General features: G+C 48.4%; 1 long non-coding RNA gene across 1 annotated transcript; it reads right to left on the bottom strand.

Moving 5' to 3' along the window:
• Positions 1–13556: 13556 nt before the first annotated feature.
• Positions 13557–24623, bottom strand: LOC127338523 (uncharacterized). The gene is made up of 3 exons (XR_007874399.2): positions 24350–24623; positions 15461–15558; positions 13557–13723 (listed from the first exon to the last, which is right to left on the bottom strand). It is a non-coding gene; the product is annotated as an uncharacterized lncRNA (long non-coding RNA).
• Positions 24624–26512: the final 1889 nt, after the last annotated feature.

Genomic DNA, 26512 nt, shown 5'->3' with positions numbered 1-26512 from the left:
CCCGCCGCCATCAACCTTCAACGTGCTTCTTGGCTCCTCCTGGTTCGATAAACCTTGGTTTCTTTCTGAGGGAAAACTTGCTGCTGTGTGCATCATACCTTCCTCTTGGGGTTCCCAACGAACGTGTGAGTTACACGCCATCAATGTACTGGACTCAGGAATTATCTCAGTAGAAATTCTAGCAATGCTATGCATATCTTTCATAGGAAACATATTCTCAAAAAATGTTGCATCACGAGATTCCATAATAGTATCAACATGCATATCAGGTACCTCGGATTGAACTACTAAAAATCTATATCCTACACTCCGAGGAGCATAACCTAGAAAGATACAATCCACTGTCTTTGGTCCAAGTTTGCGCTTCTTAGTAATTGGAATATTGACTTTCGCCAAACATCCCCATGTGCGCAAATACGAAAGTGATGGTTTTCTCCCAGCCCACTCCTCGTAAGGGGTTTTATCTTTATTCTTGTTAGGAACTCTATTCAGGACATGACATGAAGTCAACAAAGCCTCCCCCCACCATGCCTTTGATAAACCAAAAGGCTAACATGGAATTCACCAAGTCAGTCAGCGTGCGGTTTTTCCTCTCGGCAACCCCGTTTGATTGGGGTGAATAGGGAGGCGTCCTCTCATGAATAATGCCATGTTCCTCACAGAATTCATCAAAGATTTTAGGAAAATATTCGCCACCATGATCCGACCTAAGACGCTTGATCTTTCTCTCTAGTTGATTTTCAACTTCAGCCTTATAAATTTTAAAGTAGTCTAAAGCTTCATCTTTAGTTCGCAACAAATAAACATAGCAAAATCTAGTCGCATCATCAATCAATGTCATGAAATATCTCTTTCCACCTTTTGTCAACACACAATTCATCTCGCATAGATCAGAATGTATGAGTTCTAGAGGTGCCAAGTTTCTCTCCTCGGCCGCCTTGTGAGGCTTCCGAGGTTGCTTTGATTGCACACAACTATGGCACTTAGAACCTTTAGCAATGGTGAAATTCGGAATTAAACTTAAACTGGATAGCCGAGACATTAAACCAAAATTAATGCCACATAAATGACCACGAGCGCGGCGCGCGTGACGTGACGTGACGTGACGAGTCGAGACGAGCGAGGAGGAGGAGGAGCGCGCGTGTAGCACTCCTATTCTCACTCACTTACTAGTGGTGGAACAACCCACTTTATAAGGTGGTCTAACTTCCTCCCAACTTTCCATGTGGGACTAAACTTCCCACCTCTTGCCACTCCCTAGTGAGCTGCCACCAACTTGGGCTCAAATTCACAAGGCTTCCACTATGTGGGCTTTGAGATTTATAGAAAAAATCTGAAATCTAGTATGGGCCACTAAGTGTAGGCCCAATATTTCAACAGTGTCGCGCTATCAACTTCTCCATCGCAATTGCCGCTAGCGTAAGCGTACGTCTTCAGTCCACGAAACCACTATGTTTCATTGCGTATGAATATGTCTATGATTTCTGAAATTTGATGAAACTTAATGATAGGTGACAGCACGAACCCCAAAGCAAGAAATAATATGAATCCGACAGCAACCATATGTACGGGACCTCCCATGCCATGCACGGAACAATCTCCACTTTCTTCACGCGTTGGGCACGCGTATACCAAGCCAGTTTTCTCCGACTCTGCGAGTGCATTTCCAATCCTTCGCCCCGCGGGAGAAGACTTTGATCGGCCGAGCTTGAGTTCGTGCGATCAAACGCGTACGCAGACGCGCTAGCTTATCGTGGAGGGCGACGGATTGACTTTGAGTGTGTGCTTATGAGTGGCGCCGATCGCTTAGGTTGCCGGCGTTCAATTCACCTTTAGCCCGCGCAGGACCCTGTCTGATCAGCGTTAGAAAGATCGGTTCCAGATCTGACCATTTTTCTTTTCTTGGTAGTACACGTAGTCCTCGATGTCGTTGCAGTTTACTAGTACGTACCCTAGTACTATTGGAGCTTTTGATTGCAACGGCCAATGGCGACTCGTTGCTTGTCCGTCTTTCCCGTCTGGAATCGGATCACATCGGGCAAACTCGCATGATCCCTTTCTCACCCCAAATGCATGAACCTTCTTTTCCGCAAAGTGTTATGTTTGAACCAAAAGCAGCTGTGCTTTCTTAGAGCATCTCCAGTCGCGTCCCCCAAAGCGTCCCCCAAAGGGATTTGGGGCGGCTGGAACGCATTTTCTGTCCGGCGCGTCCCAAATCCCTTTGGGGGACGTTTTGGGGGACGCGGCTGGAGATGCTCTAACACATCTCGGAAAAGCGCCCGGTGAGTTTTCGGGCCTGGGCCAAAAAAGAAAACGTCCTGATTAGATCCCGGGGAAGAGGCTAGCACGATTTTTGTTTATCTCGCATCCCCTATAATGCACTCTGCAGCCTGAATCTAGCACCCCGATCACGCCCAGAGCATTGTGCGGGTTGAATTTTCAGTTGATTTTGTGCGCGCAATCAAGACTCCTCCTGCGCTAATATAACCGCGCCCACCACCACGTCGCCCTAGATCTCGGCCATTCTCGTCCATTCCGCGCCGTATAAAAGTATACCCGCCATATGTCGTCCAACCCCCCCTCCCCGCACGTGTGTTTGGTGAGATAGTGCGTCGATTTCATTCCACCGCGTCGCGTCCATGGATCCGTCATGGAGCTCTTGCGACAGGAACACGTCGGTCCGCAAGGCTTGATCCAGGAGGGGGGCGTTCTTGCAAACGGTACCGCCAACGCCGCCCCCAATGGATCACACGCTCACCTTCCTAAAGGTAAGTTCAATCTAAATCATCCTTTATTTGGAGAATCTCGTGCGGTCCAATGTGGAGAGAGCTATTTGTGAAAATTGTGGATGTGTGCCAGGAGAACTTCCAGTATTTCACTCGCATGAGAAATGTTGTCGCTATGGTTTAGTGTCTGTCAGAAGATACCAGCTGCTATTAGGATAATGCCATACAACATTTCGGCTGATTACACCGATGAGTATCTTTGCAATGACAAAGATACCTTGTTGAAGTGTGTTTGGCTGTTTGTCAAGGTTTTGATCCGGGTTTTCGGTCCCGAGTATCCTCAAGTTCCCAATGAGGAGTGACGAGGGAATATCCAACCGGTTAGGTCCATCAAATTAAACAAGCCGTTATACAATATTGGATCCGCTTGGAAGGATCCATGATGATGTAAAGGCTAGTCAACCCACCAGAGATGACCGTGAAGAACAAGCCAAGGATCCCACAATGGTTAATAGACTTAGGGTTTTGGTGAGTCGTCCAAGTGATGTAAACCTTAGGTCAATTCACCTATTCATATAGGGCAAACCCTAGCCGCCGCCGCCCCGTCCGCCCTCCCCCCTCTCTCCCTCCTCGTCGCCCCTCGAGGTGCTGTCGGCCAAAGGCCGCGGCGCCGGTGAAGGGGGCGGCGGGGATTTGGCCCTCGGCTGCGGTCCCCGGCGCCAAGCACAGCCGCATGGAGGAAGGTGGCCAGGCTGGGCTTGCCGGGGCTGAGGCCGCTGCCCGGCGACGCTCTCCACCCCCGACGCGTCTCCCCCTTGGTCGGCGACTCCGGCAGCCGCTCCTCCGTCCGTGGCGGCGGGTGGCTCTCGGGATCTGGCGGCTCGGTGGCGGCGGGCTTCGGTGCTGGAGGGGCTGCTGGTGGTGGTCTCGGTGGGGGCCCTGGACGCCGGGGCGGCGGCTCCGTATGGTGGCAGCGGTGCCGTGTTCTTCGCGGCGAGCGGTGGCCCGTGGCCCTGGCCGTGTGGGCGGCAGGGTGGCGGTGAGATCTAGTCCGGGGTGTCATGGCGGCCGGTGAAAACCGAGCCTCGACCTCGGTCTTGGCGGATGATGGCGGCGTCGGGCGACGTCGTTACCTTGTCGAAGGCGTCATCTTTGCCCGTCTTGGCACTACACTCGGCGGGTTTGGGATGCGCGGCTGCCGGTGAAAACCGTGCTCCGACCTCGGTTGGCGGACGATGGCGATGTGTCACGCCGCTACCTTCTTGAAGGCATCGTCGTCGCAGTCTGCGGTCTCTCACTCGTGCTGCTCCGGGGGAAACCCTAGGTCCGGGTCTCCCGGATCGGACGATGGCGGCGCGCTCTGCGTCGTTCTACCTCTTGGGGCATCGTTTTTGGAGCAGCTGCTGGATGTTGGCGGATGTTGGTGGAGTGGATGGTGGAGCCGTCTGGCGTCATGGTGGCATCGACGGCAGGTCTTGCAAGGTTAATGCGATTATCTCTCTTGAAGATGGAGTCGAGGAAGACGGCGGAAGCAACTCCTGTGGCGTGGGCGTTGGCGTGCGCTGAGAGTATGCTTGACTGGATATGCTTCTCACCTGCTATTGGGCGGTTTGGGAAGGCATTTAGTTTGGATGATGTGAGTTGGTGTATTGTCACCCTATACATCCTACTGTAGGTATAGTTAGGTTGCTTCGAGAGTGATCTTTTGTATTGTTTCTTGTAAGGCTTCATGTATAATCTAATAAAAAGCCGTGTGCATCCTTTGGATGCAGAAGCTGGGGCGATTTTTCCCCCTTTTCGAAAAAAAAAAACCTATATATAAGTCCTGGCCATTAGAGAGTAGAACCAAAGTACATTCGCGTGCCTTAGCCTCCATCTACGCCTCTGGCACAACCTGTAAACACATCTATCAATACAATCAAGTAGTAGCAGATCTTTACCTCCAACATGAGAGGCCAAACCTGGGTACATTATGTCATGTCTCAATCCTGTTCAGGACATCCAATGTCACCATCGATCTCCACCAGAAATAACTCTGTGCAGTTAAAATGGGACGCGAGTGAAATCTGAGCCATTGTATATCATTGGGATACCAACCAGTGAGAACCGCACATGTGACCACCCATACCAGGAGATTCCCTTCTCCAAATACAATACTGATTGAAAAACGAGCACAACTTTCATGGAACAAATGTAAATGAGAGTTTATTTAATATTTGACTTCCCCGCGACCAAAGTCTTCGAAATGAGTCTAATATTTAATATTTAAAACTTATTTCGTAACCTGGATCTATAGAGTCCTCTATTGTTTGCATGTAGTTCATATGTCATGTCCATGTAATCCTGCGATATGACGTGTTGGATTTATATTCCTTCCAAATTTGTTTAGATGGTATATGCAGTCCTGAAGTACTGTTAGTTTTACACATATGGCAGCTGTAGATTCTATTTTCATGTGAGGCCATTTCGGACCGAATCTCGAGGAACGTGAGTAACAAAAACGGTTGTGATATCACTATCACCTATGCCCCATTTTGCATGCACAAACTACGGGTCGGATCTCCACCTCATCTAAGCTACACTCTGTAGCATATGTCTCAATGATAAACATGGCCCCTCAGCTAACATCTAAAGTTGTGTTCCTGGCGTGATCCCTTCCGCCGATCAGCGACAAGAACACGACCGGACTTAGAGCAGCTCTAGCAGCTACCGTAAAATGTGAACTGTAAACACTCGAGTTCAATTTGCGGAAAACGTGACTTCGGTGGCCGCGTGAGCCGGCGCAGTGCAGCTACCATAAATGCAAATGGGAAAACATCATATTCTCGAATATGTTGTTTCCCGGTTTGCGTTTACGGTAATTGCACTGCATTAGGACTATAAAATGAAACCACATAGTATAAATGAATTTCGAAATTTCGTATGACAGCAAATACAACATTTCAGTTATCATCACATCACACAATAATCGACCAAATTACAGTATTCTGAATAATGAAATTACAATAGTTCATACAAATTAAATAGTCTTACAATAAATAAGGAATGCTTCAACTCAAATCAAATAGTTTTACAAATCAAATAGGAAATACAATGAAATGGGCACATCATTTGTTGCCTTTAAGCATCCATTGGTGCTCAATGAGATCCTTGCGGAGTTGTTCATGTGTGCTTGCATCTTCAATTTTACTATGGGTCTAAAGAAAAGCTTGAATGTGATGGGCGTTTCTTTGAGGTTGCAAATGGGTACCAACATTGTCATAGAAAAACTCTAAGTCTAACCCTCTCTCATCTTCGATAATCATGTTGTGGAGAATCACACAACACGTCATGATGTTCCGTAGAGTATTTTTGTCCCAAAAACGAGCCAGACCACGCACTATAGAAAACCGTGCTTGCAAAACACCGAATGCTCTTTCAATATCCTTTGGGCATGCTTCTTGAGCTTTGGAGAAATGAGCTTCTTTTCTGTACTCCGGAGTTTGGATGGTCTTCACAAATGTAGCCCATACCGGGTAGATACCATCAGCAAGATAATACCTCATGGTGTAGTGATGGCCATTGACTTCGTAGTTGCAAGCTGGTGCGTTACCATGAGCTAATTGGTGGATAAACGGAATCTATGCAAGACGTTGATGTCGTTGAATAATCCCGCCAAGCCAAATAAACAATGTCAAATCCATAAATATTCCGATGCCACCGCCTCAAGAACAATGGTGGGATCATGTACCTTGCCACAATATTGCTCATGCCATCCCATCGGGCAATTCTTCCACCTCCAATGCATACAATCTGCACTTCCTAGCATCCCCGGCCAACCTCTCTTCTCATTATGTGTAAGCAACCTTTGCACATCTTCATCGTTTGGGACTCGAAGATATTTCGGCCCAAACACCCGGATCACCGTCTTGGCAAACATCCGAACACTAGAAAATGGTGGTATCTTCGCCAATGCGAAGGTACTCGTCCGTGTAGTCTGCGGAGATGTCGTAGGCAATCACACACATTGACGCCGAGATCTTTTGGTAGGAACTAAATCCAAAGATCCTGGCCGCGTTCGGCCGGCGAGTAAAAAACCGGCAGTGCTTTTCGCAAGCTGTCACTATGTCGACGAACATACTACAGCGCATTTGGTACCTCCTATGAAAAAGATGTGGCGGATATGTTGCTACATCAACGAAATAGTCTTGCATCATATTGGTGTTGACGAGTGCCCGATTCCGCGGGATGCAAAGGCAGCCGGAGATCGCCCCCCCTGAATTTGATCTTGTCTTGCATCTCCTTCACCGCAAGGATGAGGGCGAGCTGCTTTGTGTCATCGTCCTCGAGCAGTTCCTCGAGGTCCGAGTCGGACAACGACGACGAGTCGTCGAGGAGGAACTCCATGGTGGACATCTAAAAAAGTCAAAATCGAACCGCGGCGGCCAAATCGACGACGGGAGTAGGAATCTTACTGCAAAAACGGGCAGGGGAGGATGAATCAGATCTGGCGTCGTCGGATCTGATCGTCAAGCTCGAGGAAGTGGCCGAATCGACCCTCCGCTGCCGCTCGAAGCTCGAACGGAAGCGGGATTCTAGCTTGAACGGAAGCGGCGAGGTCTTTTTTGGCATGGACGTGGCGGGCGGCGGCTGGAATCGTTGGCCGCGGGTAGTGGCGGGCGGCGGAGGAGGAGGAACAATCAAGGGGAAAAACGAAGAGAAGAGTGGGGGGAATGAAACTTCAGCGCGTCAAGTTTCACGCGCGGATAGAGGCCGCCCTCGGTTTCGCCTCTCGCCCCGCGTATACTCGGTTCGAGCAGACGAATTTGGAATTTGATGTTGCCTGCATTTTTTTTAATGTTTCGGGTCGAAGTACGTGTGCTGCACTGCACGTTTTTTCTACGAAAAACTGAAGTGACGGTTATTATTCGGTTTTGCAGTTTTGCCAATTTTAGCTATAGCTGCTAGAGCTGCTCTTATATGGTCACCGTGGACAGCTACGATATGATCTTACGCCGTGGCTACCGACCAGCCCCGGCGCCGATCACACGCGCCTCAATCGCTTCAAATGGTTTTGCTTTCATCGGTTTCACCGGCGGACCCAAAAAGTGTCGGGGCAAACAAGCCGGCAAGTCCGTCACTGCGGCTGTGCGGCAGGCTCGGCCGACGATACCACCGACTCGGCCAGCACCCCCGCTGCGACCAATGACATCGACGCCTTCGTTACCGCTGCTTTCACCACTTCCGTGGGCACCAGCTTCGTCACCAAACTGGCCAGAGACGGCGATCCCGACGACAACCGCGATGACAAGTCGCTCTTCCATCCCCGCCCTCGACTACAACTCCGATAGCAGTTGTGACGGCTCCATTTCTCGCAGAAAGAACGCTCCCGCGGCTGTGTTCATGGCCAATCCTACGGAGAATGCGGTGCCTGCCTGGCCTTACCGCAGCCAATAACAATGGCGCGGCCACGGGAGCGGGCACCGCCAATGCCGCAACGGCCACGCGGTAATCCATCCGGGAACCGTGGCCCTACATCGCACCTTCGAAGCCAAGAGCTACGAACAGAAGCTAACGAATGGTGTCGTGCTATCAACTTCTCCATCGCAGCTGTAGGGGCGCTGCTAGCGTAAGCGTACGCCTGTAGTCAACGTCATAAGATCTTAACCCCCGAAGCTAAGGATATACTAGTAGCTGTATGCCAAGGCGGCTTGCTGCTTCTGCGAGTGTGAGCGCGACTTTGATCGGCCTGTGGCTATGCTTGCCAGGAGGCCGGTGATCACACGCGCTAGCTTCTCGGGGAGGGCGATGGATGGATTTGACTTTTCGTGTCTGCTTATGAGCGGTGCGGATCGCCGTAGGTTGCTCCCTGTTTAATTTACCTTTAGCCCGCACAGGGGACTTGGTCTCAGCGTTAGAAAGATCGTTCCAGATCTGAGCATCTGACCACTTCTCTTTTCTTGGAACATCCAGAGTGATCGTCTTGTTGGGCCTAGATCTCGTTGCAGCTTACTAGTATGATTGCAATGGCCAATGGCGACTCGTGGCTTGTCCGTCTTTCCTGTCCGGAATCAGATCACATCGGGCAAACTCGCATGATCCCTTTCTCACCCTCACTTGCATGCCCCTTCTTTTCCACAAAGTGTTTAAACCAAAAGCAACTGTACTTTCTTATATCGCTGTCGAAGTAGTGCCAAACATATCCACAATGCAGCTATTGGGAGCAATTTTTGGGTTGCCAACTGGTCCTATCTCCAATCTGTTCTCGTTGTTGTCTTGTTCACGCATCACTGCGATTGTTTTGGGAAATTTCTTGAGCGGTGATCGTTCGGCTAATTTAGGACTGGTGCGTTTAATCCAGCACAGCAAACCCCTTAGGCTATACAGCATTCGTTGGGTACGAGCTGTGAGCTGCGATCTCTGCAGCATATGGCCCCTGTCCATCTCTGATCACCGCAACGCATGTGATGACATAGGATCTACACGTCGATCAGGTATAAACCAAAAAAAGACTCCCGAAAATGACATACTGTGCATCATTCAGTGATCACATGTGAGTGGATCGTCATAGAAACAATCAATAAATGGTCTAAGGCTCAACTGACTGCCATTTCCCACATTAACCATGCGGCCCTCTTTAGGCCTTGTTTAGCACCAGAATTTTAGTAAGGCTCTTTAGTAACGCTCAAAAAAAAAACCAGAATTTTAGTGGAAATTAGTGAGAACCATTCTCACCAAATTTTAAAGCTCCACTTACAGCTAAAGCTAGCAGTAAGCTTATCTTTTAGGTGGAAATAGTTTACAATCAAGTTCGAAAACATTAATAAAGGAAGCCTATTGTATCAAGTCCAAGTGCTCCTTTGACTTTTTCATTGGGCTCCTTTCATTCATAGGAATTGTGTAGGAATTGTATAGCTAGGATTTACATCATATGGGATTTTTTCTACACTATTTTTTTGATTCTATAGGAAATAATCCTATATGAATCTTGTAGTGCAAATCCTATAGAAAATAAACTTGAGGTCATACCTCATAAAAAAAATTCTTTGGCACAATCAAACGGAACTCAACTTTCTGTAGAAGGCAAGACATACTAATCCTAGGTTTTTTCCTATTTCTATGATTTTTCTATCCTATGAATCAAAGGATCCCTCGGCTATTTCTGAGTTAGCTGACACCAGCGGCACCAAAATCCACGTGTCGCATCTATAATGGACGGAGAGAGTGAGTTGTACACATGCACTCCTCCTTCCCAAATTATGATGCCTATAGTTTTCAGCCAAAGTCTCTTTTTAAAGTTTGTGCAACTATATATAAAAATATCAACATCTAAAATTTTAAATGCATATAATATGAAAATATATTTCATGATGGTTCTAAAAATATTAAGTTGGGATTATAGATGTTGATACTTTTTTCTACATAGTTGGTTAAACTTTGAGAAATTTAACTTTACCCATATATTATAGGCATCCTATTTTAGAATAGAAGGAGTACCTCACACACCCAAATGGCAAAAGTTTCTACATGCTCATAAAAAGCGTGTTGAGCGGGCTTTCGACATTAAAATTGATAATTCTCATCTATATATATTTACACATTGTTTAATTTCAGCATCTTTGGAAGGGCAAACTCATCACTGAATGCAAAGTGTATGTACGTATTTATAAGAGTCTGAGCATGCACTGTGTTTTGCAACAACAAAAAATCAATGTGCGAAGCTTCAAAGAAATTAGAAAGAACCTTGCTAATTATCAACAAGAAAAATAGTGGCAACCCAACTCTAAAATCTCTCACCAACCACTAAAAAATACCAATGTTCATGATATCGTTAACTCGTAGCCGGTCGGCTGGGCTGGGATAAACAATTATCGGTTACTTGGCCGATTAATTGAATTTATCGGTAGACCATTAATCTGTAGAATACATAGGAAAATGCTAACATATTGCCATCATATACCTAGTTTTTTTAGGTACAATCCCATACTGCAATGTTCAAAGCATTGTAATATACTAGGATAAACTACTGTATGCATGTAAAATGCACATACAAAAGGTAAAAACACATGTAATATACCAAAATATACCACTATATAGCCAGAAAATGAAATCTAGTTAACCGCCTAGGTCCTGTTAGTCGGTCTGACAGCCGATGAATCAGCTTGCTAGATCGATTAATCTCCTGGACTAGTTAACTCACTGAATAGGCCCTTATCATTTCGGTGACCCTCAAATTTGCACTTAATCTAAAATATCGGCCAATATTTGGAACAATGCAAAAATATCCAGTTGTTACCCACTTGCAACAAGGTACAACTCATCTGTAGCTCAAAATCTCTATTGCAACCCCATTTACCACCGGAGAAAATCTGAGTTACAACCCTATTTGTGAATGAAGAAAATCTCGCTACAACCACACTTGCAATTAGACAAGATTTCAGCTACAACCCCACTTGCAAGTGCCCAAAATCTCATTTTTGCAATCCAAGTTGCAACTAGATAAAAACTCAATTACAATTGCACTTACAACTGTACAAAATCTCAGTTACAACCCCACTTGCAACCGAAGAAAATCTCATTACAAGCTAAGTTGCAACTAGATAAAATATAGTTACAATACCACTTGCAAATTATCAATATCCTAGTTTTAACCCCACTTGTGACTGGACAATATCTCAGTTATAACCTAACTTGCGAATGAATAATATCTCAGTTACAACTCCACTTGCAAGAGGAGATTCTTTTTTAGTTGCAACCCCACTTTCACGACTAGAAAAAAAAATCAGTTACAAAATCCACTTGCATATGGAAATTATCTCAGTTGTAGCCCAATTACGACAGAAAAAAATACTTACATGGCAGAACTATTATAAACTCATCCAAAAAAAATATGAAAAAGAAAAAAATCAATAAAACAAAGTAGGCACCTAGACATGAAACTAGCCAAACTGCAACTCCCAATGAGCGGCACTGTCACTGGTACAGTAGTAGCGAGGAACGGTGACGCGCGAGAATCCCGATGCCATCCAGGCACGTGCCGATCGATCTGCTTCGCTAATCTTAATCTCAATCTGTGTCCGAGGACTACATGACAGCCTATTCAATCTCCTGCCACTGCCACCGGGGATGTATGCCCAATCGATATAGTTTCGACGCGTCCTTTGTCACAGCAAGTGTTGTCCTCACGACTTCACGAGTCGCTTCATCGAGAAGCAGATTAGAGTACACGGCAGAGACACACGCAGTGATTTACTTCTCTGAAAGCAATTGCGAGCTTTGTGACTTGTGAAAGTACAAGTTTGGAACGACGAAAATATTTCGAGGCCTGGAGCCATTTTGCCGGGTTCCCGGGGGCAAACGACAGCGCACCAGTAGCTGCACAGCTCAACGAACCGAGGCGCGGCGGGCCCCGGCCTGGAGCTCACATGGCGCGGCGGTGGACGGTCCCGCCGGATCTGGAATTTTGGCTGGCCGGAGGAGATGCTTCTCATCTGAGGCGCCAGCACATATAAAACAGAACAAACAAAATAAAATAAAATTGACGGAGCCGTTGGTCGCCGTCGCCGCGGCGCACAGAGCGATACCCGGTCAGCCCTCCGCCGCTGAACGGCCTTTTTCCAGCTCGGGCCGGCGGCTCCACATGGGAATCTTCCGCCCTCGCCCTCCAGAATTTGAAGTTTCGCTCGCACGCCCCCCTAGCGCCGCCGGCCGGTCAAAAGGAGAGCCGACCCAGGAAAGAGGAACGGAGAAGGAGCGCCGCTGTTTTCTTTCTCCAGCTGGAGTAATTTTCCCTCTCAAAAAAAAAACTGTAGTAAATTTCTACTGATAGTATACTAGTAAGTTTGCACGTGCAACGCACGTATTTATATTTAACCAATGATAACACACACTGTAAAATTCAAATATTTAGATCTTGAGAAACAATACAAACGTTAAAAAGTTCTTCAAAGAATGTCCCTTCTATCATCTAAATTTAGATTTTTTTTCATCTTTATTTGATTGATGCTAGTAATTTCGTGTTTAATATTTCTCAAAGAATAATATAACAGAGAAGACCGAACACGTCTTTCCTTATTATACAAAGACATCCAGAAGCATAGATGAGCCAGTGGCACAAAAAAGAACATGCACATTGACATAACCTTAATCTCATATACTCCTTCGGTAAATTTTAACAAACTTAAGACAAATTTCCTAGGACAGGAAATGTTGGAATAGAGAAAATATGTAATACACATTAACATAGGTAACAATTTGAATTATGAAAAAAGAAGGACCATACTGTATATAAAAATAAGGTTAGTTGATCAAACACCAGGGATGAGCAAATCTATCAAGAAAATAGATGATGCAGACATGTAACTGAATAACCAATTATTAAGTATGTAGCAGTTTGTACATGGCGCCATAAGCATCAAGCACTACCAAAGTACCAATGGTACATGCGTTTTCTAACCTTTCCTGAATGATACATGCGTTCATGAGCTGCAACTGCAATCTTGGACTATGCCTTCACTATAGATATGTTTGTTAATTTAATCTTGGTATGGTTGCCAACATCCACAAGTCTATTAGAGAAAGATTGATGCTTAAAGACTGACCTTGATAGGAGCTTGAACAGAACAACAATAATATGTAGGAAAAAAGTTATTGTAAGGCAAAAGAAACAGATTACATATAGACATAGTTCATAAGGCAAAAGAATGGGTTCGTTCTACCTATAAAATAGACATGCTTTTGACAGTAGAACCAGTACTTTTACTAATGACATTTTCACCGTATTAGCTAGAGTGCAAATTCACCCCAAAAAATGCAAACATTGCAACCAGAATATACTAACCGAAAACATAGTTTCTGAGATCAGATCATTTTTTCCATAAAAACAATTCAGATGTTCGTCAAACGATGAGTGCTTATGCCAGGTACACAGTTGAGGCTAAATCCTGCAACAAACTTGCCTATGCTTATGGTGCTCAATCGTCCATTATGTTCCCATGAATCCAGAAAGGCCGAGAAACCTGAATTGAAAAGAAGAAAAAAAGATTTGTACTTTCAGTAGAAGCTCCAAATATTACATTGTAAAGGAATTCCCGTGAGCATTGGACAATAGCATGTCCAAACTCCAGCATCCCAGCCCTAACCGCCGTAGGATTTGTACTTTCAGAACGCGTGAAGGCTGCCCTAACCCTCCCGCACCCCAGCCTCCCAGCCCTAACCGCCACCGCCGCCGGTAGCGCCGTCGGGGCAAAGACCCACGGGGCGTGGCGGCGGCGGGGGGGGGGGCGCCTTCCTCGTCGACGCATGGTGGATGGCGGCCGGATCTCCCCTCCTCGACGCATGGCGGACGCGCGAATGGGATGGGCGGCGGCGGCCTGCGCTGCGCCCCCTTCTCCCGTCGGCTCTCCCCTGGTGGATCGGCCGGCGCGGTTGGGATGGGCGGCGGCGGCCTGCGCTGCAGTCTCCCTCCTCCTGTCGGCTCTCCGCAGCATTCCGGCAAGGGCTGGTGGTGGGCGGCGGCCAGGCCCATGGCCTGCGCCAATTTCCCCCCGCCTCTCGCCGATGAGTGGAGGCGATCTCGGGCTTCACCCGCGACGCGAGGTCGCGCGGGGCAGTAGCCTTGGGTACGACGGTGGAGGTGGCCCTCTTCTTCGCCGGAGAGGGTCGGCCTGCGGTTGGTGGTGGTGGATCTATCGATCTATCACCTTGTTCCGGCGGCGAGATGGAGATGCATGGAAGCTAGCGACGGTGTCGCCGGTGGAGGGTTGGAGTGGCCAGCCCGGGATGGTCGCCGACGTGGGGGTCCGACCTGAATAAAGGCGGTGGTCCTAGGGTCTCTCTTGCGTGAAGAGGAAGACCTACCGGAGGCCTGGACTCGTGATCTAGCCGGAGTGTTGAGTTCCGGAAGGCTCCGCCGGCGAATGTAACAATGCTTTTTGCCTGGAGTTTGCTGGATCGGTGGTATTCGGTCGTGCACACCCATGATTTTATTCCGACCGATTGGTTCTGGAGGGAGCGGCGCGAAGCTCTTTTTCTATGTTGACATCAAGTGACTATGGATCCATGATGAAACTCGGAAGAAGAGAAGTTCATGAAGGCCAGAGGGGAGGGTTAGCTAAGGGAGGTTAAGTCTCCGCGCTGTTGAGGGACTTGCTTGGTGTTCCGGGCTTCACAGCAGCGGTATGAAAGTGGGGGCGACAACACAGGTGAAGTTCAGAGTCCTACCTTTCAGGGTGAAACCCCAAGGTCTGTCCTTAACTGGTAGTGCCTGGCAATGACCTTGTTGGAGGCATTGTTTTGAGAGCGGGGACTATCTTCAGGGTGAAAACCTAAGATCGTTGATCGGCGACGACGGTGTTAGAGCACCGTTTCCTTCTTGGAGGCGTCGTTTTTGGAGATTCTGTATTTCAGGTGTTATCTTGGCGGTGGATGTATTGCTGTTGTTAGGCCCGAGATACTGTAGCGGAACTTTTGTTTCTTAGTTTTATTTTCCTTTTTTGGTTGTGTGCATCCGTAGTGCCATTAGGGTGGTGCGTTGTTGCAGAGGCTGGATGTAATTGGTATCTTTTTGATATTAATATATTCCCTTTATCGAAAAGCATGTCCAAACATGGATGACTCAAGAGAACTAACCGAGGTTTCTATTACTTGATTGATCCTAGGTTTCTATTACTTGCTTGATCCTAGGTCAAGTATGCATGTGAATTGACTGCATTGACAAAACAAATTAGAGGTATGGTCGCCCGTAAAAATCATACATGGTCATATATTGTTCTACAGTCACATGCCTGGTGGGAATTAAAAGTCCGACTGGTGCTGCGCAATCTGGCCTCTGATCCATACTCATCCAATCCACCTGTCACAACCATCAGATGTTCAGTTAACCAACTTTGCGGTAAGAAAAGCCTCTAATGACAGATGTGAATGCCTCACGTGCAACTGTTATCACCAGAATTTAACCAGATCAGAGGTGGGCCGTGATTGAGATGGGCTTGAAGAATATACACGGAAAATATGCATAAATCGGCCTTGTATAAGAGTTTGGGCTAAATTGCCCGTGTATCTGTAAATATAGTAGGATACGTGTCGGTTAGGATTAAAGGAGTTTAGCTCGTGCACGGTTGAGATTATTCCCACGTTAGAGAGTCTACAGACTATAAATATGTATCTAGGGTTATTGAGAAGGAGGACGATCACGTTCACAACAAACCAATCTAGGCGCATCGCCACCCCTTGTTTCGAGGGTTTCTTCCGGGTAAGCATCATGCTGCCTAGATCGCATCTCGCGATCTAGGCAGTATCAAGTTTATTCGTTGTTCATGCGTTGCTCGTGCTGAAGCCTTGTTGATGGCGAGCAACGTAGTTATCGTAGATGTGTTAGGGTTAGCATTGTTTTACCTTTATACATGCTTTTATCCATGCTATCCCTAGGCATCTAGCCACCCTTGTACCGATCTGAGGTGCAAGGGTGGCACCTTGCTTAGTCATTATTTAGTAGATCCGATCCGTTACGATTGCTCCTTGTTCTTCAAGGATTAGTTTAATATCTACATAGTTAGGCCTTGCAAACGGGTTGAAGGATCCAGTAGCACGTAGGGTGTAGTTTGCTAGCCCTAGAGAAGATGTTCCGGGAATCAACTCCATGTTGGTTTTTAGGCCTTGTCTAGGGTTGGTTTATTGTCATCTTGCGTGGCTGCCAGGCTCAATCACGTGTAGGACGTTCCGATTATGTGGTGAAAACCCTAAATCGTCGTAGGTCGTTTTAACTTAGTATTGATCAAGCAGGACCACCATGTTATCATAGATCTCATACGAATCATGGGTGGATCGGCTCCTTGAGCCGATTCACAGGACAACCTGAGAGCCGATCGAGGCTCGTATTTAATGTTTACGTGTATGCCATGCAGGAAACTAAGCGAAGCAATCCATCACCTTCCTGACCAGGTATAGGTCAGGTGGCACGCCCTTGCACCAGCATCGGACATGCGTGCCGGAGCTTTGCGGGCCGTCGCTCGAGGGACCAGGGCCAACCGCAGTTCTGGGAGCCTCCCGGCTCTACGTGTTGCCCGTCGTTACTCGCCGGTGGGTTTTGGACGTCAACACATTCTGGCACGCCCGGTGGGACAGTCTTCGACATCACCTGCATCATCATCCGCATCAGAGATGGCGGAAGATCCAGTCACGTACGAGGATCTAACGGAGGAGCTCAAGAAGAAGTATGACGATGTCAAAGCTCTCTTCGAAGCCGACCTCATCGGCTCTTTTCAGAGGACCCGCTCACACGGCATCAGGTGGAAAGGGTTCTCACCTGAAGGCGCACTCGATGGAGTGGATCTGTCTACCCCTTCAGAAGAACGCACCAGGTCTCTGCGTCAGGAGGTTAATCACATGGTAGCTCATTCGCTACACCGCCATTCTGAGAGCCTGGTGAACGCCTTGGAGCGTGTCGCGCTTCGCGTGGTCCAGGAAATCATGAAGCATCAGTACTCCCCGTCAGGACCTGCTCTAGGGACTCACCAAGGAGAGATACCACTCCAGACCCGACCACAGCTGCCATTCGCGCTGGCAGCACCAGAAGTGCCGAGTTCACCGGCATTCATCGTCTACAAGATCGGTGGCGATCCTAGTGATTACCAGTTCTTGTATGAGGCGCCTAAGGAGATCCCGCACGGATACACGTGCACATATGTGCCAGACTGCAGTAACTGGGCACTCACGAACCAGACTGCAACAGCAGGGATTTCTGGAACAGCAGGAGGGGCTTCTGGATCAGATCTTGAGAAGCAGGCGTGGCTAGCTAAGTATGCCACTCCAACAAACCTTCAAAGCTCAACTCCTGCAGCTAGCTCAGATCGTGAGAAGCAAGCGTGGCTAGCTAAGTATGCCACTCCAGCGAATCTTCAAAGCTCGACTCCTGCAGCTAGCACCGCGGATCAGATCAGTGCAATCTTGAGAGACCAGTTCGGCATGGTGCCGAAAAGGAGGGCGATCGGCTATTTTAAGCCGTACCCCGACGAGTACGATGTGATCCCACTACCACCCAAATATCGGCTCCCTGAATTCTCCAAGTTTAGCGGGTCAGAAGGCTCCAGTTCAATCGAGCATGTGAGCCGATATTTGGCGCAGTTGGGCACGATCTCAGCATCAGACCCATTATGTGTGAGGTTCTTCGCACAGTCCCTCACAGGATCGGCTTTCGGGTGGTACACCTCGCTGCCACCAGATTCAATCCAGACTTGGAAGCAGATGGAAGAGCAGTTCCACATGCAGTATCACTCAGAGGCTTCCGAGGCTGGCATTGCCGATCTAGCACAAGTACGACGAAGCGCGGAGAAACAGTGTCAGAATACATCCAGCGCTTCAGGACCATCAGGAACCGATGCTATTCGGCTCGTTTGACTGAAAAAGAAGCAGTCGAGCTGGCGGTGGTGGGTCTTGCATCGCCTATCAAGGATATGGCTTCCCAAGCAGAGTACGCTTCACTGGCGCATATGGTTCAGAAACTGTCATTATATGAACAGCACCACCCAGAGTTGTACCAGGAATAGTTCAAGCGCGCAGTAGTCCTGGTTGAGACAGAGGAAGGTGAAGGCTCTGCTGGAGATCAGGAGGTAGCAGTAGCTGAATGGGCTCGGGGGGCAAGCCCCGTGTCCTGCAAGTGGGTTAAACCACAAGGTCCTCCAAGAGGGTTTTGACTTCGACGTAAGCAAAGCTGAGCAGATTTTCGACCTCTTACTTAAGGAGAAGCAGCTGAAGTTACCCGAAGGCCATAACATCCCTACGACGCAGGAGCTGAACGGAAAGCCATACTGCAAGTGGCATAATACGTTCACCCATACCACCAACGACTGCAGGGTGTGGCGTCAGCAGATCCAAATGGCGATAGAACAAGGGCGTCTAATTTTCAGCCAGTACGCCATGAAAGTCGACACGCACCCCTTCCCCGCCGTTAACATGGTGGAGTTCACTTACCCCGGAGGGTGCCAGCCAGGTTTCTCGTTCAGCATTAACATGGTCGGGCCTGTGCACCACCCTGGTAAGGAAAGAGACGAGGGCAGCCGCTCTCGTGGCAAGGACAAGGAGGAGGCCGTTCCACGCGACCGGCCCCGACACGATGGCAAGCGCTACATCACAGAGGGAGAAGTGAAGAATGTGCGATATCAGCGACCTCTCTCTGATCATCTCCTCAACAAATATGAGCGTCAGTACGACCAACGCCGGCGATACAACGACGACGACGAAAGAGATCATCGGTCTAGCAGGGACAACAGCAAATATCGTCGGCATGATCGAGACGATGAAGGTTATGAGCGCCATGCCAAGGAAAAGTCAAGAGAGCAGGACGACGTGGACAGGCACTGGGATTGTCCCTTCTTCAAACACTGCTGGGATTCAGGAATGAGCCGATTGCCCACAATCGGCAACTGCCCAGAATGTAGACAGAAGAAGAAGGGCACAGGAGACGTGTCAGTGTTCAAGCGTCTAGGGCCTCTCCCATCTCGGAACAAGCAAGCTGAGTCCTCTCGGGTGGAAGATCTCGAGGAGTTAGAAGACGAAGAAGAAGAAGAAGATAAATACCACCGTCCAAGGTGGTGCCCTGATGGACTCAGCCACTCCCAAAAACGTAGGGTTCAGCGGCTACGTTGCTTGGAGGAAGCCGAAAGGTTATACCTGCATACGTTGAGGAAAGCGCGGCCTGATCTAGCCGCGAAAATTCAGCAAACTCTGGACGAAGTGGGTCGACCACAGAAGAAAGAGTGGCGCCCCAAACAAAAGAAAGCCGATGATGAGACATCGGCTGGCACAAACATGGTGTTCATTCTTCCGGCGGAGTTTTGTGCTCCTGAAACCGAAGAGGCACCTGTGGCACAACTTGACTGCGGCCCACGGCCAGTTACCTTTGAGAAGCCACGAGAAAGAAGTTACAGACACCTGAAGGCCCTGTACTTACGAGGTTATATCAATGGGCAGCCGGTCAACAAGATGCTGGTTGACACCGGAGCGGCAGTCAACATCATGCCATACTCCAAGCTACGTCGTCTGGGACGCTCTAGCTCGGATCTGATCAAGACCAACGTCACATTGAGCGATTTCAACGGCCAAGCATCAGAGGCACAAGGTGTTCTGAACGTGGATCTGACCGTAGGAAGGAAGACCATACCTACGACATTCTTCATTGTCGATAGTAAGAGCACCTACGCTGTCCTGCTAGGGAGAGATTGGATTCACGCCAACTGCTGCATACCATCCACGATGCACCAATGCTTAATACAGTGGGATGGAGATGAAGTAGAGATCGTCCATGCAGATGACTCGGCCGAGATCTCAACGTCTGGCATGAACGTTTGGGAGGCGGCAGGCCAAGAGCCACTCTCTGGAGTCACTTTGGACGACTGTGAGCGCATCGACGTGACAAAAAAGGGGTGAGGCTGGTCTTATCCACCGGCCTGACTGTGTAACAAGGACAAAGACTATGAACGTACGTGGCAAGGCCGATCCCTGCGATCGGCCCCAAAAAATAAAAAGTGATGATCTTGTCTCAAGCATGTCACGAAGTCGTAGTAGAGCACGAACAAGATGTAAACCTTCATTGAGCAATGCAATCAAGATGGGGGCCGATTCCAGCAATCGGCCCGTACTATCCTCGCCATACGTTTTGCCTGTGTTGAACATCGATCTAACAGGAGACGGAAAGCTAGGGTACGGGTTTACATCGGCTGATGAGCTAGAAGAGGTTGACATTGGTCCTGGGGATAAGCCACGACCAACTTTTATCAGCAAAAAGCTAGATCCACATCTCAGGAGCCAGATGATAGCTCTGTTGAAAGAGTACCCGGATTGCTTTGCGTGGGGTTACACAGAGATGCCTGGGTTAGACAGGAGCATCATTGAGCATCGGCTCCCTCTCAAGAAAGGATTTCGGCCATTCCAACAACGAGCGCGTCAGATGAAGGCCGAAATTCTTGAAGAAGTCAAGAAAGAGATCGAGAAAATGTTGGCCGCCGGGTTCATCAGGCCATGCAGGTATGCTGAATGGATTTCCAGTATCGTACCTGTAGAGAAAAAGGACGGCCGATGGCGTGTTGCCATAGATTTCCGAGATCTCAACAGAGCCACTCCAAAGGATGAATATCCAATGCCTGTGGCAGAAACATTGATCAATGCAGCTGCCGGCCACAAGGTGTTAAGTTTCATGGATGGAATGCCGCGAGCTGATGGCACAATTTCGGTACATCAACTTCAATTGGGTCCCAAGGTCTCAAAATACCGAGGCCAACGATCTCGCACAAATGGCGTCAGGCTACAAGGACATACCAGACGGGTCAGAAGTTCAGGTGCAGTTCCTGGAACAGGATGATTGGAGAGCCGATATCTTCAATTACTTGAAGGATCCGGCTCGGGGGGCACCTAAACGGATAAGGTACAAGGCCATGAAATATGTCCTCATAGGAGATGACATGTTCTACAGGACGTTGGAAGGATTACTGCTCAAGTGCCTGGGACCAACCGAGTCTAATCGGCTCTTACATGAGGTGCATGAAGGCGCCTGTGGAACTCACCAATCGGCTCATAAGATGAAGTGGCTGATCAGGCGATCAGGGCTTTACTGGCCCACCATGCTTGAGGACTGCTTCAAATATTACAAAGGATGCCAAGCGTGTCAGATGTTCGGGAAGATTCAGATGGTACCAGCATCAGCAATGAATCCCATCATCAAGCCTTGGCCATTTCGAGGTTGGGGCATGGATATGATCGGCAAAATCCATCATGCGTCGAGCAAAGGCCACGAGTGGATTTTGGCCATTACCGATTACTTCACTAAATGGGTGGAGGCCGTCCCTATGAAGAAAGTAAAATCAGAAGATGTTATCAAATTTGTGAAAGAACACGTCATTCATAGATTCGGGATTCCCCAAACCATCACGACCGATGGAGGTTCGGTCTTTATTTCTAAAGAATTCAGAAAGTTCTGCGATGACATGGGAATTAAGCTGATCCGATCATCTCCATACTATGCTCAAGCCAACGGGCAAGCTGAAGCGTCCAATCAGAGCCTGATCAAGCTGATTAAGAGGAAAATTGACGAGAACCCTAGGGTTTGGCATGAAACATTGTCAGAAGCTTTGTGGGCCTATCGCATGTCATGCCATGAAGCTATAAAGACTTCGCCATATCAGCTGGTCTATGGGCAGGAAGCCGTATTGCCTTGGGAAATTACGGCTGGATCGAGACGTGTCACGTTTCAGAATGATCTAACAGCTGAAGAATATGCAGCCCTGATGAGTGATACTATTGAGGATGCAACGGAACTCAGACTTTGGTCGTTGGAAAAGATTAAAGAGAACAAAGCCAAGGTAGCTCGCGCATACAATAAGAAGGTGAGACCAAAGGAGTTTCAAGTTGGTGATCTAGTATGGGAAGCCGTGTTGCCATTAGGAACTAAGGATAAAGCATATGGCAAATGGTCTCCTAATTGGCACGGTCCGTACAAAGTCGATCAGGTATTGAAGGGCAATGCATACATGCTCGAGCAGCTGGACGGTGTTAAATTCCCAGTAGCCGTCAATGGTCAACACCTCAAGAAATATTTCCCAAGCATGTGGGATGACGGACAATGAAACATGGGGGCCGATGCATAAAATCGGCCAGTAAAAAAAAATTTATATACAATTCACAGCCGATGCGCAGACATCGACTTTAGAAATACGGATACCAGTACAGCCGATGCACGGACATCGACTTCAGAATAATAAAAAGCCGATGCATAGCCATCGACTCTAGAGGAATAAGCTCAATTGAGCAGATTAACAGATCAGTTTCAGGCAAGATCGTGGCATTTGGGATAATTTTCCCATTGAATTCGCTGAGGAGCCGAGTCTGTGCGTTTGAAATCTAAGGTTGACGTAGACATGGATTGGACCTGTTTGGACGGCAATTTGAGGGATCTGATAAGATTGCAGGTTACCGTGCAAATAGGCAACTAATTTGGCCTTAATCGCGTGTTACGGAAAAAGCCGATGCGCTGCCATCGGCTCTTTACACGTTGACTTACTCTGGCAATCGGCAAAATCGAGGCGAAACAAGATCAGCATGGGAACATTTTCTTCGTTAATAGAAGGGATTTATTACAAAGAAAGAGCCGATTGCTCAAGGGAGGAAGAACAAAAGAAAGGTCTATTGACCAATCTGCTACTACTACTAGACCTATACTAATAGGTGCTGCTCTACGGGCCGTTGCTGCCCTCGTCGTCGTCGGAGCTGCCGTCGGCACTGCTGCCGGCGGGCTCCTCGTCGCTGCTCCCATAGCCCTCTTTGGGAGCCTCCTCCTCTTGTATCTAGGGTTATTGAGAAGGAGGACGATCACGTTCACAACAAACCAATCTAGGCGCATCGCCACCCCTTGTTTCGAGGGTTTCTTCCGGGTAAGCATCATGCTGCCTAGATCGCATCTCGCGATCTAGGCAGTATCGAGTTTATTCGTTGTTCATGCGTTGCTCGTGCTGAAGCCTTGTTGATGGCGAGCAACGTAGTTATCGTAGATGTGTTAGGGTTAGCATTGTTTTACCTTTATACATGCTTTTATCCATGCTATCCCTAGACATCTAGCCACCCTTGTACCGATCTGAGGTGCAAGGGTGGCACCTTGCTTAGTCATTATTTAGTAGATCCGATCCGTTACGATTGCTTCTTGTTCTTCAAGGATTAGTTTAATATCTACATAGTTAGGCCTTGCAAACGGGTTGAAGGATCCAGTAGCACGTAAGGTGTAGTTTGCTAGCCCTAGAGAAGATGTTCCGGGAATCAACTCCATGTTGGTTTTTAGGCCTTGTCTAGGGTTGGTTTATTGTCATCTTGCGTGGCTGCCAGGCTCAATCACGTGTAGGACGTTCCGATTATGTGGTGAAAACCCTAAATCGTCGTAGGTCGTTTTAACTTAGTATTGATCAAGCAGGACCACCATGTTATCGTAGATCTCATACGAATCATGGGTGGATCGGCTCCTTGAGCCGATTCACAGGACAACTTGAGAGCCGATCGAGGCTCGTATTTAATGTTTACGTGTATGCCATGCAGGAAACTAAGCGAAGCAATCCATCACCTTCCTGACCAGGTATAGGTCAGGTGGCACGCCCTTGCACCAGCATCGGACGTGCGTGCCGGAGCTTTGCGGGCCGTCGCTCGAGGGACCAGGGCCAACCGCAGTTCTGGGAGCCTCCCGGCTCTACGTGTTGCCCGTCGTTACTCGCCGGTGGGTTTTGGACGTCAACAGCAACTGAACACCCCAATTGATCAACCCCGAGTCGGTATTGGAGATTCAAGTATACGGTGGTTATGTCGCTCTAACATATCGTCATCTCTGCTACTTGGGAATACCCTAAAATTAGAGTACGGTTTGTGTAAACTTGTGTTCTTTACACCCTAATAAATCAGAGCATTACATTCCCTGCAGTTTCCTAGCAAATGCGATGGTCAGAGCAGACCTAAGAAATGAATCAAAAGCTGAAGATACATGCACCTGAGACGTGAATCCCCTTACATGCAACCTACACCCGTGTGGCAGCCATGGAAATCATAGATCATGAACTGGACCAGAACATATTGCAAATGGAAATCACAGATCTTTTGCGGGGGAGATCTGATATCACCTGCTCTCTCCAGGAAGGAAATTTGGTCGAGCCATAGCCGAGAGGAACGATGGAGATGGACCCGTTGTAAGTGCCGCTCAACCTAGGCAGCGCCTCGGATGCGCCCGGCAACCTACCTCCTCACCATGGAGAGTCCCTTCCTGTATTGACGTCGTGATGCGCCTAGGTGCTCCCTTCATCCGGTGCATCACCAGCCGCGGCGGCTCTACTTGTGCGGCGGCGTTTGGAGGTGAGGTGCCCGCGGTGGAGAGTCCTGCGCGTCTGGTGGGAGGTGTGAAGGATGAGATTGAGATGCAACCGTTCATAAGGAAGGGGGCGTGAAATATGGGGAAAGCTGATAGGTGCAGGCGCGGAAATTTGGGGTGGAGGGTGGGGAGAACAAATGATTTTCGACCGTGTGATATACAAGATCAACGGTCTAGATTGAATTTTCCTGCGCAAGTTCGTGCCTTTATAAGTAGTAGAGATGTACGTGAATTTCTGGATGACTCGCCTGTAATTCAGCACCGACCCCATGTATCGTGCTCTCCGTTGTAGATGGTGATGATACGGAAGTACACTAGCTTTCATATGTTTGAACTCATGACCTCATCCCCAAATAACGCGTTTGCTATCTGTTTGCACAATGTTTCCAGTTTGGTCGTAAAACAAAAGAAAACAATGTGGAAGCTTATCCGACCGACTCCTAGCCATGCATGTAATTTCACTTGCAACTTAAGAATAGTATGAATCATAAATCAATCCAACGGCTCGGAACATTTCTTTTAGAGATGCAACGATTTATGGCAAGCATGAATCACAAAGCAATCTAGCGGTACGAGGTATTTTTCTTAGCTGCAACTCATCCGCAATGCAAGTAGTAAAATCTCACATATAAGTTATAGCCTCATGTTCAAGTGAGAATATCTCAGTTTCAACTCATGTTGTAACCCAAAGCTAGCCTGAATCACGACAGGCAGTGGATGCGCTCATAAATATATTGATCTGACAGAAAAAAAACTCAATGGTTAAAAAGCTCTCAACAATTTCTTCCTTAATTATGACAAAAAATTGTGTGGAACTTAATACGTCTAATCGTATATGCTTAGAAAACCCCCAAGTATAATCAAAGAATGCTAATCTAGAAGTAAGATTACTCCCTCCTTTCTTCTATACAAGGCCATGGAGAGTGGATTTGGTGACCGGGTGTATACGTGAGCACGCGGTCATCACCGTTGGATTCGCTTTAAGATGCTAGCCTCACAAACTGAGGCCAAACGGCGTGAAACATACTTTTTCTAATCCCACCGCGAGCCGACCTGTTGACTCGAATTGGGCCGCCTCTGCCCACTCTCTCTCCCAACCAGTCCCAACACCTTCGCCGCATCACAGGGAGGAGGCCGGCGGCGGCGCCATGGAGAAGGGCTTCCAGCACCAGCACCACCTGCTGGGATGCGAGAAGATGAGGGCGCGGCGGGGCTGATGAGCCTACAGAAGCAGAACTCGTGGTCACCCGACATCGAGCGGGGCGAGGCCTGAGAGCGGTGCCGCCGCCGCGGCCTGATGCGCCGGGCGCCCTCGTCGTCCTCGCTCAGCCTCGCGCAGAGTGTCACCGACGATGACCTCGACGAGCTGTGTGGCTGCCTCGATCTGGTCTTCGGGTTCGAGCCGTCCGCGCGTGGGGGAACCGCATTACCGTCGAGCTGCGTGGCTTCCTCGATCTGGGCTTCGGGTTCGAGCCGTCTGCGCGTGGGGGAACCAGCAAATCGAGCTCATTGTAACGGCCGGAGCAGCGAGTGGCCGTACTTGCACGAGCGCGGCCAGCCAGGGCGTACACGGTCGAGGGGAGAGGGCGAGCAGGGCGAACAGGGGCGGCAGACCAAAATAGGAGGTCAAATCGGAAGCCAGAGGAGGCCAAATCGGAGTGTACATGAGCGGCTACCTAATTCCCACCACCGTAGCCTGGTTGCTATGGCCGCCGCTTGGAGTGGTTGCAGAATTTGTAGTGATCTGTTCACCATCTGTTCTTGGAAGATTATTTGACTCAATGTTTGCTTCGTTGTTGGGCCACTCCTTTGGATCTTCAGCATGATTTTTGTGCGTGACATGGTCCTGAACTTGTGTCAGCTCAGATTAATTGGATAATTTCACTTTCACTTTCAATTTCACGGAGTAGCAGGAGCA

The sequence above is a fragment of the Lolium perenne genome, chromosome 3 (genome assembly GCF_019359855.2).
Source record: "Lolium perenne isolate Kyuss_39 chromosome 3, Kyuss_2.0, whole genome shotgun sequence".
In the NCBI taxonomy this organism is placed as follows: Eukaryota; Viridiplantae; Streptophyta; class Magnoliopsida; order Poales; family Poaceae; genus Lolium; species Lolium perenne.
Note: the sequence above shows the minus strand (reverse complement) of the source record. Positions and strands in the feature narration are given on the sequence as shown.